The following is a 12,130-nucleotide window of genomic DNA, read 5'->3' on the forward strand; positions in this document are numbered from 1 at the left end:
TAATAATGCCATTGAAGGGATACAGAAGTTTCCAATTTCCCCAGCAAAACCAGATCCATTCCATCAGTATTCACCATGCAACTTTTTTTTTATCTTTCTCAATGCTTCCCACATAGATCTAAAGAGGGTAGCTGAGGGTTTTGGGGGACAGGGGGGAATCTGTTTGGATTTCATTCTTCTTTTGGGATTTTTACATTTAATATATATATTCTTCAGCGTGACAAAAGATGTTGTTACAGGTTGTTTGATTATAGCACAGCTTTTGGCTCTACAAACAGGAGATATGACAGAAAATTGACAAGATATGTTATTTACTCACAAAAATATATATTGATATAACAAGATTTCAGAATAAATTCTTCTGGAAATAAAGGAAAAAAGAAAGACATCTGAAAGACATCCTTTTCACAGGAAGAGCTACTTGTGTTTTTTATATTCAGGTCATGGCAACAACTACAACTAAGCATTTGGCTGGCAGCCTTTAATTTAATTCTGTTAAAGTGAATTTCCTCCCGTTTTCATCAGAGAAGAATTTGCAGCAGACTGCAACCCAAACAGAATCAAAATCACAGCCTCCCCATCTGCCTATTGTTAACAATAACCCACACAGCAAATAATCTCGTTACCTTTAAAAAAAAAAAAGACATTAAAAGTGTTCTTTTAAAAAAAATTGCATATAATGCAGTAAACACATTTCACCCAGTATGTGAAAATTTTCCTAATCCATGGAGAAGATAACTAGCTGTAATACAATTGTAAATTCTAAACAATAATTTTTGACAGTGTTGTGGATAATAATTCATAACATTTGGAAACTATATTTCAGAGTTAACCCATACGGTGCACATCACCCATTTGTGTGAAACTCGTTTGTTCCCATTTACCCTACTTCCAAATTAACGAAAAGGTATTCCATTCATTTTCGTATGAATATACATAAGTATCATCCCCGTCATTACACCGTGACTCCTGCTTCACACCATTCATCACATTCCTATCCAGCCTATGCATAACCTTCGGGTCTCTCTTTGCCCCTATGACACAAGATTCAATCTACTCTTGTGCGTCTCTGGTCTACACTCTAGTATCAATTATATCAGAAAAAAAATCTGAAGTCTTCTCTGACTGCTTACTATAATTTCAGATTTCTACCTGTGAAAATGAGCATTCTCTTTTATACAAGAAGTGAATCTGAAGTTCCTGTAACTCCTGTAAAATGAGATGAGCTTTGTTTCCCACTGGGCAGATAGCATGTGGGGATGCAAGAGGCCTAAGACAGTAGTGATGTCCCATTAGCCACGTCTTTTGGTTCAAAGGAGCTGGAGTATCCACAAGTGACTCCTGTGTAGTACAGGTGCTTTATCGTCCTCCCTGTCCACTGTGTGCCCATGAACCATGACCTGCTGAGCACCTTCTCTGCACAACCGTGCCTGTGCAGGGTCAGGTGCTCAGTCACGCTCCCTTCACACTTGCCAAGTGGGAGTAAAAAGTGAGAGAAAGATGAAGGATGTCAGCAAAGAGTAAGAAGGCTACAGGTGCTGACTGGGGAGTTAGTCAATTCCATAGCAATATCATGGAGCTAAAATCCTGCAGAACACCAAGTTGGATATCACTCTCACTTTACCTACAAGAAAATGTGAACAGCTTGCCTTGCCAAGCCATGCCGCAAGGCCAAGCCAAATACAGGGTTAGAATTGGAGAATTCGTGGCAGCCAGTCCATTACCTCATACTGCACACCGACTTCAGCTACAAAAATAAAATTAATAAATTGTGGACAGTTCCATTAAGTTAATATTCAAGCAGATAAAGCAAATTTACAAATAAACCTTTAAAACACAATCCACTTTTGCTGGTTCTAAAAAACCAGATAGATATAATTTTGCTGAAAATTTCCAGTACAGTAAAATCAACACACATTTGAAACAGATCTAGTAAAAACTTGTTGGGGGAGGGAGGGAGAAGAGCATATATATAATTCTGGGCTAGATTCCCAGCCTGTTTAATATTTGTAATTAAAAGACTGACAAAAGGACATAATTTTTAAACAGCATTGTTTCTGCAGTTGGATCAGAGTCGGTATTCACATGTTGTGCTGAGTCAGTCACTCATATTCATAACTGAGTCCAAAGCAAAATTTAATCAAGAATAAAAGCTTTTAATCCTTTTATAACGTGCTTGGCAAGCTCTTCCCAGAAATCGCACTGACTACACACATCCAACCTTAGGGGCACACTTACTCCCCAGTGATGATCCAAACAATTGATAGGACACTCTGACCCCACAATAACTTGTAGCTGTCAAGAAAAATAGTCCACACAGTGCTAGTGCTACACTCTGGGAGATCCAAAAAGGGTGATAAATCCCTTAATATTAAAGTATCCTTCATCAAAGAGAGAAAAGCCTGTTGCCATTTCTCTTCCTATCCCTGTTCAGAGGAGGTCCCAATCAATGCAGATTAAAAGCACTTTTCCCCTGAAAGAAAGGTAATGACAACACTTACAACTGGGATTTATCAACCAGGGACATCTCCAAGGGAAAGGTTGGCAAAAAGAACCTACGTTTTCTTTGTTAAAGCAAGCACCGTGCCAACTCTATCCATTACAAAAAAATGAGGCACTCCGGGCCAAATTATATAGCATTACTAACATTGATACAACCTTGAAATAACTGCACTGTCTTGGTTTTGTAAGTTCAGATTCAGAATGATTCAAATGAAAGCAGAAGTTAACCCGGTGTTTTTACTTACAAAGCATTCCTGTTATCTGCACTGACCCAGATGGCTGCGCTGCACCACTGCTTGAACGCTGCACTCGTTTAATACGTGCACATCATTCCCACGGCACATGGGTGAGGAGAGAAAGCAAATACTGCATTTAAACAGTGCGGGGGAAGGTAAGAATTTTTTTATATTGTTTCAGATACATTATCTTTTAATTGTATATTCAAATTCTTGCTTTTAATCTGCATATGTGATGATAAGCAAAATTTATATATTAATAATCTCAAAGTACTATATCTTAGGATTTATGCTAGAGAAACATGTCCCACTCCTCTCGATTATTTCAGAAGTCTTGAGACCAAATCAGTACACTTGCTGTTGGTCTTCTCCTGTTTGTTTTCTAAGTAAACTCTGGCAGAGGCAGCATAATCTTTATCAGAGTCTCAAGTTTATCTGGACAATATAACTGCTTCAGACTTACAAAATGAAGAACCAAGTAACTGAGCTGAGGAAGCAATGGAATAAACAGGCAACAGGAGAACTCCGTCACCCAATAGCATTTAGTAAACCTGTACAAAGGAGAAGGGAAACTTGTTGAAAAGCAGCTAAGCTGTCTTAGCTATTACATCTCTTTTGCCATTCAGGTTCGATACATGGGAAGTGGCAAACAAAATAAGGTACATAATCATAAAGCATTTCTAAAGGAAGTTTCATCTCAATATTTTAAAGTTACCTTGCAGATGACTAACTTGCACAACACCGTGTGGAATAAGAAAGCATCTACTGTCTGTATTTTACAGAAGGGAAAATGGAGCAGACTGCCTACAGTCACACAGCATGGTGGCTGCACAGCTGGAATAAGAATCCAAAAGTTCAGGATTAAATCGCTAGACCACAGATACATACTTTGTCTCTGAACTGCAGAGGAGGAGCTGAGCTCTAGTGTCACCTGAAAAGCTTCAAAGGAGCAACTCGACTGTGTAAATATTTGTTGGCTTGATGTTAATTTAAAAAAATAAAAGCCCGGGTGGTTATACCCAGATTTCAAAATGTAGGCAAGTTCAAAATTTTGCACGATCAACTTTGATAATTATTAACTTAAGGACGCGGTCTTTAAGACTGCTTTGGCACTTAAAGTAAACTGCGGTGTATTCCCCGTAAATCTGAGGATTAACTTGAGACAAAAATTGCTTATCACTTTGTTTGCTCTGAAAATGACATGAAAAAGAAACTAGATAAAATTTCATAATATCGAAGACACAATTTTAAGATGAAGAACAAATGCCTGCAGAAAAATAAGGTGAATGAAATCACGTCTAGGATTTCACAAAAAACCCCAAACAAACCCAACAAAAACCACAAAGAAAAAAAAACCACCCAAACCACCAAAAAACCCACAACCAAAAAAAAACCCACCCAAAAAACCCAGGTGGAATTAGCAGAACAGAAATGGAGAACTGCAACACAAACAGAAATCCCAACGCAGGGAGGCCAAAGATCAAGGGTAGCTGTAGTTAAGAAAACTCACTCAAAATGCATCACAGATGAGTACTTTGCACAGAATACAACTTGAGGAAAGTACACAAAAGGACACTGAAAAGAGCTGCATGAGGAACAGTTTGAGAAGTGAGAAACTGGGGCTTATTACCAGACCTGAGATGTTAATAAAAAGCAAAAGAACTCTGTCTTTTCAGACTAACATAGGCAGGCTCCCCTTTGGCAACAGAAATGCACAAAAAGTTAAGCTTCTGAAAAGCAGTGGAATACAAGATGAGTGAAATGCAGAACTATGTAGCACCGCTGAAAAGATACTAGTAGCTAATTCTCACCTTGTTAAGCTATAGAACAGGGACAGAAAATTTCAAAGCAGAAAATGCCGATCCACAAAACAAGAAATAATTCTGCAAATCAAGTTCCCACTGGAAAACAAGCATAAAATTATGAAAACAAAGATGAAATTATGACACACACTCTCAAAAAGTGATTTCAAGAGTAACAAAAAAGGGGGATTTTTAAGAATAGCTTTAGTGAAGGGAGTCATCACTCTGGGTATTTTTGAAGGATGCTTGATGCAAATCTTATGCATTTCTGAAACAAAACTTGCTACACTTTGATATAAAAACAGATCCAATTAACAACAGAAAGTGTTGAGATGGCCTTGAAACAGACTCCCATCTCTCCAGAAGTCAGATGTACTCCACTTTTGGCAAGAGGCACCAGCTGGGACTTCTCCAAACGTCCTGTCGCAGTGCTCAGAGATTCCCTGTGACTCTGCATAGGTTTGGCACTAACCGGGAGCACTCTTGGCATTTGTCAAGCATTTGTCACTTCAGTCCTCTAGGAAAAAAAAAAATAATCTGTATATGTGATTACTGAAATGGATTTCTGGAAGTGTTGAGGATCTCCTGCAAGGTGCTAATGCTCCAATTATTTCAGTGAAAACAGTCAATAGCACTATCAGAAAGGACGTCAATGGGAATTAAGGATGAAAAGCACCTTGCAGTCATGATTTTCGTCCTTGTGAGGTATGAAGAAAGCACTCTTGACCATGACTGCAATAATCTGCATTTATTAAAAATGTTCTTTTGACCATCAGTCAGTACCACTGCAGTGACTGGCCTCCAAATGTATGTATTCAGGAAGCAGGAAAAATATGGGGAAAACCCCTCACAAAACCAAAGTCACTGCAGATGCCTGGTTTTATGTATTTTGCTTTCTGAATAAAACATAACAATAAACATAGAAATAAAGTAATAATAACATAGAAATAAAGAATAAATCAATAAGCAATTAATAGCCAATGTGTGGTACATAAATACATTACATAATAAAACTGTAAATATGAGTGATGAAAATATAATTTTGCACTTATTCCAAAAGAAGATATTAGAAGGAATTTGAACAAATAAGATGCCATTCTAATCACTTCCTAGGCTCATCACCAATTGCAACATCACAGAAAACAATGACTAAGAGCCATAGACCGTACACCAGGTATTTTAAAATTACTATTAAAAAATTACTTATGCAACACAAAGCGTTCAAACTTTTTCATCAAAAGACTGTGTACATCTCACAGCTAGCTCTGCAGCAGCTGATCTGTTAATAGAGCTACACAGAATTAACACTGACTGTAGAGTTGACGTACTCCCTTGTAGGAGTGACTTGGTATGATTGCTCTTGTCCCCCCAACTCCTCAAGACACTGCCCTTGGGAATTACTCCTACCTACCCAAATATACTTGAGAGAACAGAACATGTATTAGTCCAGCAACAGCCATAAATAAGACAACTGGAAGAGGTTCTTAACAGCAGTCTTCCTGCCGGCAGCCTGACAAACAGAGAGGGGCAATTCTCCAAAGCCCTGATAGTCACATGGAGATTACAGCCCCCACTGGGGAAAGGGCAGAGATACAGAAGCATCTACAATGTGAAGCATTTATTTTCATGTTAAGAAAGCCAATTTAAAAAAACTCTATTTGTAAATTACTGAAAGAAACACTCCCTGAAAGAGTTCTTTTTGGGATCCTCAGGCCCTGTGCATCTCAGCATTTTTCCTGACAGTTCCAAGAGTGCTTTCTCTTGCCACACTGCACAGATGAATCACTATAGCAGTAGGGCTGTAATAATCCCCACTTCAAAGGAGATAAAGAACCTGAAACATACAGAGTGTGTAAGGGTCCCATTTAGGCAATCTGGACATGACAACCTCTTTCCCTGTAGCCTTCTACAATGTCTTACTCCCAAAAAGTATATTTACTGTAAAGGTTCTTACCAAAAGATTATGATATTCCCAAACAAACATCCATGGAAGCTCTGCAAATTTGGAAATGGACTTTCTAAGTTCACTGAAGCTCAAACCTTACAAAAATTAATTGGATATACAGTACATAGCACTTTTTCATAATGACAGAAGTCAATGCTGAAACCCAAGTTGTAAAAAGTCTCTCAAAGAACACTTCAATTTCATAATTAATTCCTAGATTTTTTTTGTTTGTAATCAATGGAAAAGTCCTATAGGACGGTTCTGGTTTTGGCCTGCCATTGATGTACTTGCCGTCTTGTGTCAAGGTATTCCTACCTCAGTTTCATCTCGTGTTTAAAACTAGCAAAATGGCACCTGAGCTGAGTGAAAATTTTCTAAGTGCCAGCACAACTGTACTCCAAGAAACTTTTACTCCCTGAAACAGAGCACAAAGTTGAAGAGGAGCAAACATACAAGCCAGCTTGCAACAGAAGTGGACTTCAGCCAGTCCCAGAAGAGGGAAAGTCCAAAGGATGGATCCAGGTCCAGGCGCCAGCAAAGGTTAATCTGATGTTTTTGCTTAACGTACCACATTTCGTTAGCTCACAAACCCAAGAGCGGTCCTGTTTCTCATGCAGCAGCTCCATCTGCTGTCCAAAAGGAAAGGTGGACTTTGCATTGGGACTACATTCACAGAATAAAAAAGGAAAGCTACCTGAATAATTTGCAGTATCTCTGGAAAATTTCTACATGTTCCCCAGTCAGTCCTCCTGCATGAACAAAGCCAACATCCGGCCTTTACCTACCTGTGTAAACCAACTAACCAAAATGAAAGTATGAGAGGAAATACCAACCATCTGAGTGTCAGGATTCTTCACTCATATATCTTCAGAACTAGTCTACTCACAGCAAACTCTGATTCTTCACTGTCTGCAGTCATTTAATGCCTTGCTATCCAAGGGTAGCATGTTACCAAATCACATCGGCGAGGCACTGACTGACTTCACCCCACAATAAATGCGCCCAAGTATTCAGAAACTACAAGTTGTTTATAGTGATTCTTTGTTACTTAAAAGTGGTTTGAGTTACACAAACAGAAATTTAAAGTTATTCTTCTGATGATCAACTCAATTCTTAAAAACAGAAGTTATTTTTCTTTTATGCAGCGGAGGGCCTTGAAATCAAACTCTCCACACTTTACATTCCTTTACCAGGAGCACTATGCAGAATTCTGTCCATTAACAGAACAGTTGTGGCAAGACCATAAGGACCCAGAGCCTGCAAATTCAATCAGACCTACTCCAAATCTTGTATAACTTAGTGATTCTTGGTCTGTGTTTACAACTGCTCCAGCTCCACAAGGGTTTATTAGCTCGGGCGTTGCACCTCCAAGGCAGTACATGCTGTAACCACTGAACCCTTTCAGTAACTGGCTGGGGTTACCTAGGCAGCGTTGCAGGAGCTATTTAATGATCAGCCAGCTCACGAGCTTTGGCTCACTGCTGGCCACAGGCGCACGCCCTGACTTCCGGGGAATCACAGGGCGTACTTACCAGTGCGCCTCTATTACCTGAGTCACCTTGGTTATTTGTTACATGCGGTATCTCAGCCCTTGATGTAATGGGTAGTGGACTGTGTATCCTAATCAGTTTATCTTATATCGATTTGATCAGCTTCCTTGTTCTTCAGGTTTTAGGGTGCACTTATTTTCAGGTTCTTCTCCGCTCTCATGGATCTTGATGCTTTTAAATCAGGAAGTGAAACACAAGATTCTCACAAAACCGTTTCACTGTAGATCATGGGCCATGGTAGAGACCTTCCAACCCTGCCTGCTTTGGCCCCAGCTTGCAGAGCTGAGCTGGGGAGTCACCCACCCCAACAGCAGAAAGCCTTAGGCTCTGCCTAGGCTTAGAACTCAGTTTTGGGGCAAGTTAAAGAAAGAATAACATCGTGCTCTTGTCTTTTGGGGTTTCTATTATGCCTACTCTTGTTTAAAAAAACAAAACAAAACACCAAAGACTGGTTTCAGACCATAATTACAGCTTTAAGGGAAAATCTTGTTGTACTGAATGCATTGGGGCTTTTACTGTCATTTTAGAACAGATATAGTTCAGTCATTGCTCCCTTTAACACATTTAGTAATTAGAATTCACAGTATTTGGAGCAGTGATCCAAGTATACTGTAATGTTTTCAGCCACATTGAAAATATTGTCACGTAATAGAATATTATTTCCCCAATGTATTTTCTTTTTTGTTCTTTCCATTTACAAGGGTTTTTTAAGGTCCCCAAAACATTCTCAGTCACTGATTTCCAGGTGTTATTTCCACATCCCATTTCTCTACCTGTTGGCTCACAATGAGCTGCTCTGCAGCATCTAGCAGAGACTGCACAGACACATTTTTACTGGTCACCCATGTCTGGTCTGTCAGATTCCCACACGGTTTTTTTTGTCTCATGTGGCACTGGAAAGCCAGCAAAATGCTGCAGTGCACGGGATGCCCAGTAAACATAACCACAGCTTTCTAGGCTCCTGTAGCTCAGATGTTATTGTTTAAAAACAAAACAAAACAAAACCAAACCTCAAAAATTGTGTTTAGACAGTCCCTAAAACCCTACAATGCTGGAAATCACCAATGTTAAAATAACTTGGTTCCAAGTAACTTTGGAACTGACTCAGGGTGGTTTCCATAACCTTGATACTGTGACTAAAAAGATCTGGGTTTGGTTTTTTTTTCCCCAGGTCTGAAATGTTGTTTACTTCAGAAGTGGAGTGCTGTTACATTCACATTATAAATAACTGGAATATGAGAAATGTCCATATTTGTTACAGCAAATTTTAATTCATCAGTGTATCACCTCCGTCTGTGTAGAAAGATGCTATCCTATAAAGACTTCGTTATGCAAATTTACAGACATTTGGAGGAACAGATTCCCCAATATATTGCGGTTGTGAAATATAATTATATTCCCCCAAACGTAAAGATTAATACTGAAAACGCCCAAGTCGGATGACAGCAAATATTTTGTATTGATATAGTGATGAACTTAAAAAAACTGGTCAGCCTTTCACCAGGAATAATGGCGTTATGGTGAGCGCTTACCGGCAAGCTGCGGGCCCCACACGGGACCAGGCCGTGGGCAGCGCTCAAGCGGCAGAGGCTGCCTGGAGATTCGTTAATAGAGCGCTTTACAAGACTAAGCCTATCCATACTGGTTTAAAAAAGAGAAAGAAGAAGAGCCGTTCAGGTCCAACGCACGAGATGGCGTCCCTCCAGGGCCCCCTCACAGCCCGCGCCCCCCGGACGCGCGGAGCGTCGCGCGCAAGCTCTATGGGCGGTGTGCAAAGAATCCAACAGGTGGCTCCGTGGCGCAATGGATAGCGCATTGGACTTCTAGAGGGTGAAGGGATTCAAAGGTTCCGGGTTCGAGTCCCGGCGGAGTCGCGTCTTCTCTTTTTCCTCCCCCTTCGCTTCTCTTTTGGCCGCAATCATCCTTCCACCCCCTCTCCCGTCCCTCACCTCTCCGCCGGAGCGAATCGGATCCTCCGACCTGGCGCTTCCCGGAGGCCGGCTACCGTCAGCGAGGCTCTCCGGGCCCGCCTCCCGGCGCGCCTGAGGAAGAGCCGGGGAGGCTGGGAGCGGGCGGAGACGCCGGCAGCGGCCTCCATGGAGCGCGGCCGCGGGCGGCAGCCTGCGCTCGAACGGCCCCGTGGCCCCAGCCACGTTAAGGCGCTTCCCCGGGCAGGGAAGGAGGCGGAGGGCCGAGGATGGGCTCCGCGCCGGTGGGAGAAGGGCTGTCCTCCTCCCCGGCCCGCCATTTCCCCTCAGGGGCGGCCGCCGCAGGGCGGGAGGGCAGGCGGCTGGCACCCGGCTCTCCGCCTCCGCACGCAGCAAGTCTTAAAAATACAACAGAAAAGCCACCGAGCAAACCCCCGCAACAGCAACGACTCCGGCACATCTGTCAGTATCTACTGTTAGGCTGCTAGGAAAGTCTTTGGACAGTGATTTTACTGGAAAATAAGACTGGCTTTCCTGGAGGCACTTCAGTGATGATCCCTGATACGTTCCTGTTTTGTTACTTTAAAGCAACAAAACAAGCCCACAAAATGCAGTAGGAAAACCTGAAGCATTTAACACTTCAGTTAAAACCATATTTTCTTCCTAACTTACAGGTATGTGTAAGACAGAAGATGAAGAACCATTTTAATAAGAGCAACCAAATAAAATGAAATGGTTGGTAAGACCGAGAACAGGAGCAGCACTAAACCAACCCTGATTTTGCTCACGATTGAATAAATTATAAATTCATCTGATTCATGATTTTACTAAATTTGTGGGGGTTTAGACAAATTGTTTTTAATCCTTCATGTGTGACTACCCTCTTTTCCAAACTGTAATAAGGTTTTTTTTCCAAAGCAATAAGGGAAAAAGCCACGTAATTTAAATGAAACACACCATCAGGAACGTATCATCACTGTTTCGCAGCACAGTAACCCCCACAAGAATGCCATCTAACTATGAAAATGTATGTAGGCCTTTACAGAAACATCAAACTTTCTCAGAATTTGCAGATAAATGGCAAAACTAAAACCTCTCCACATTAACCCCACAAAAAGCAACTACATCAAGTGATGGAAGACAAAGTGTTCCTCCTTATTCAGTCACTTCCAGCAACACAATTCAGTCCAAATACTATTTCCCTTTCTACTTTTTGTATTTAAGGATAGCTTCATAAAATTTGATCAGTTCCAAGTGGGGGAAAAAAAAAAATGAAGGCATAGGCTTCATATACATGTTTGCACATTACAAGCAAAGCTTACATAATCAACACTAAAAATGCAGAAGAATCCAAAAGAGAAAACCGCAGGTTCAAGGAGCAGGGCATTTCCTGGAGGCGAGCACGGGGACAGCTCTGTGATACTGGCTGTATAAGAGATTTTAGCATGAACCAGAGTGGAAAAGTATAGGGACACGATTCCACAAAATATTTGCATGAAGAGGGTTTTGCGGAAAATGTTGCACAGACAACATACTTATTATATTTCAAAATGCATTAAGAAAACCCTGCTTTGAGCAGGAGGCTGGGCAGGACAAGCTCTCATGGCCCTTCCAGTCTGGGTGATGGCAGGATTCCAAGTCTCAGCAAGACTTACCTAGGTAGGCTCCTGTGATAAAGACAGGCCTTTTTAAAAATTAGAGAACAAACCCAGTCTTATCACATGGAAAACAGCAATGATAAGAAGATACCTTCAGTTTTAAGGAGACTAAGTTGATTGCAGAGAGATTAAAGACCCCCAAATAAGGAAAAAGGAAGAACCATGAGAACAATGAGAGCACGGCAGAGAAGTGCGAAGTATTTTACTTCTGTTCCTAAATAACCATGCCCACTAGTGGCACCACACCAGCGGCCCCTCAGCCACTGCCAGCCTAATCCCTTTCCACAATAGCCTTTTGACTGCGACGTCTGAGACACCGACTGTGAACTCACAGGGCTGTACAACCACTGGATACTCTCTGCCCCAAGGGCGAGAAGAAAAAGGAATACTGTCAAAGCCGAGGGGAGCATGGACAAACAGGAGAAAGGAATTATTACTGGCCACACAAAACGTTTCAGTGACATCCAAAACAGCAATAGGTGCATATATTAAGAAAACCAACATGGTAC

General features: G+C 41.2%; 1 protein-coding gene and 1 non-coding gene across 2 annotated transcripts in view; one reads left to right on the forward strand and one right to left on the reverse strand.

Moving 5' to 3' along the window:
• BCAR3 (BCAR3 adaptor protein, NSP family member) overlaps window positions 1-10,266 on the reverse strand; it is a 110,206-nt gene extending 99,940 nt beyond the window's left edge. Inside the window, exon 1 of the mRNA XM_075098148.1 lies at window positions 9,985-10,266. The gene's annotated coding sequence lies outside the window, so the exon portion shown is untranslated. The remainder of the gene's footprint in view (window positions 1-9,984) is intronic.
• On the forward strand, window positions 9,825-9,909 carry TRNAR-UCU (transfer RNA arginine (anticodon UCU)). The gene is given in 2 exon segments: window positions 9,825-9,861; window positions 9,874-9,909. It is a non-coding gene; the product is annotated as a tRNA-Arg (tRNA).
• Window positions 10,267-12,130: the final 1,864 nt, after the last annotated feature.

This window comes from Phalacrocorax aristotelis, chromosome 6 (assembly GCF_949628215.1).
Source record: "Phalacrocorax aristotelis chromosome 6, bGulAri2.1, whole genome shotgun sequence".
In the NCBI taxonomy this organism is placed as follows: domain Eukaryota; kingdom Metazoa; phylum Chordata; class Aves; order Suliformes; family Phalacrocoracidae; genus Phalacrocorax; species Phalacrocorax aristotelis.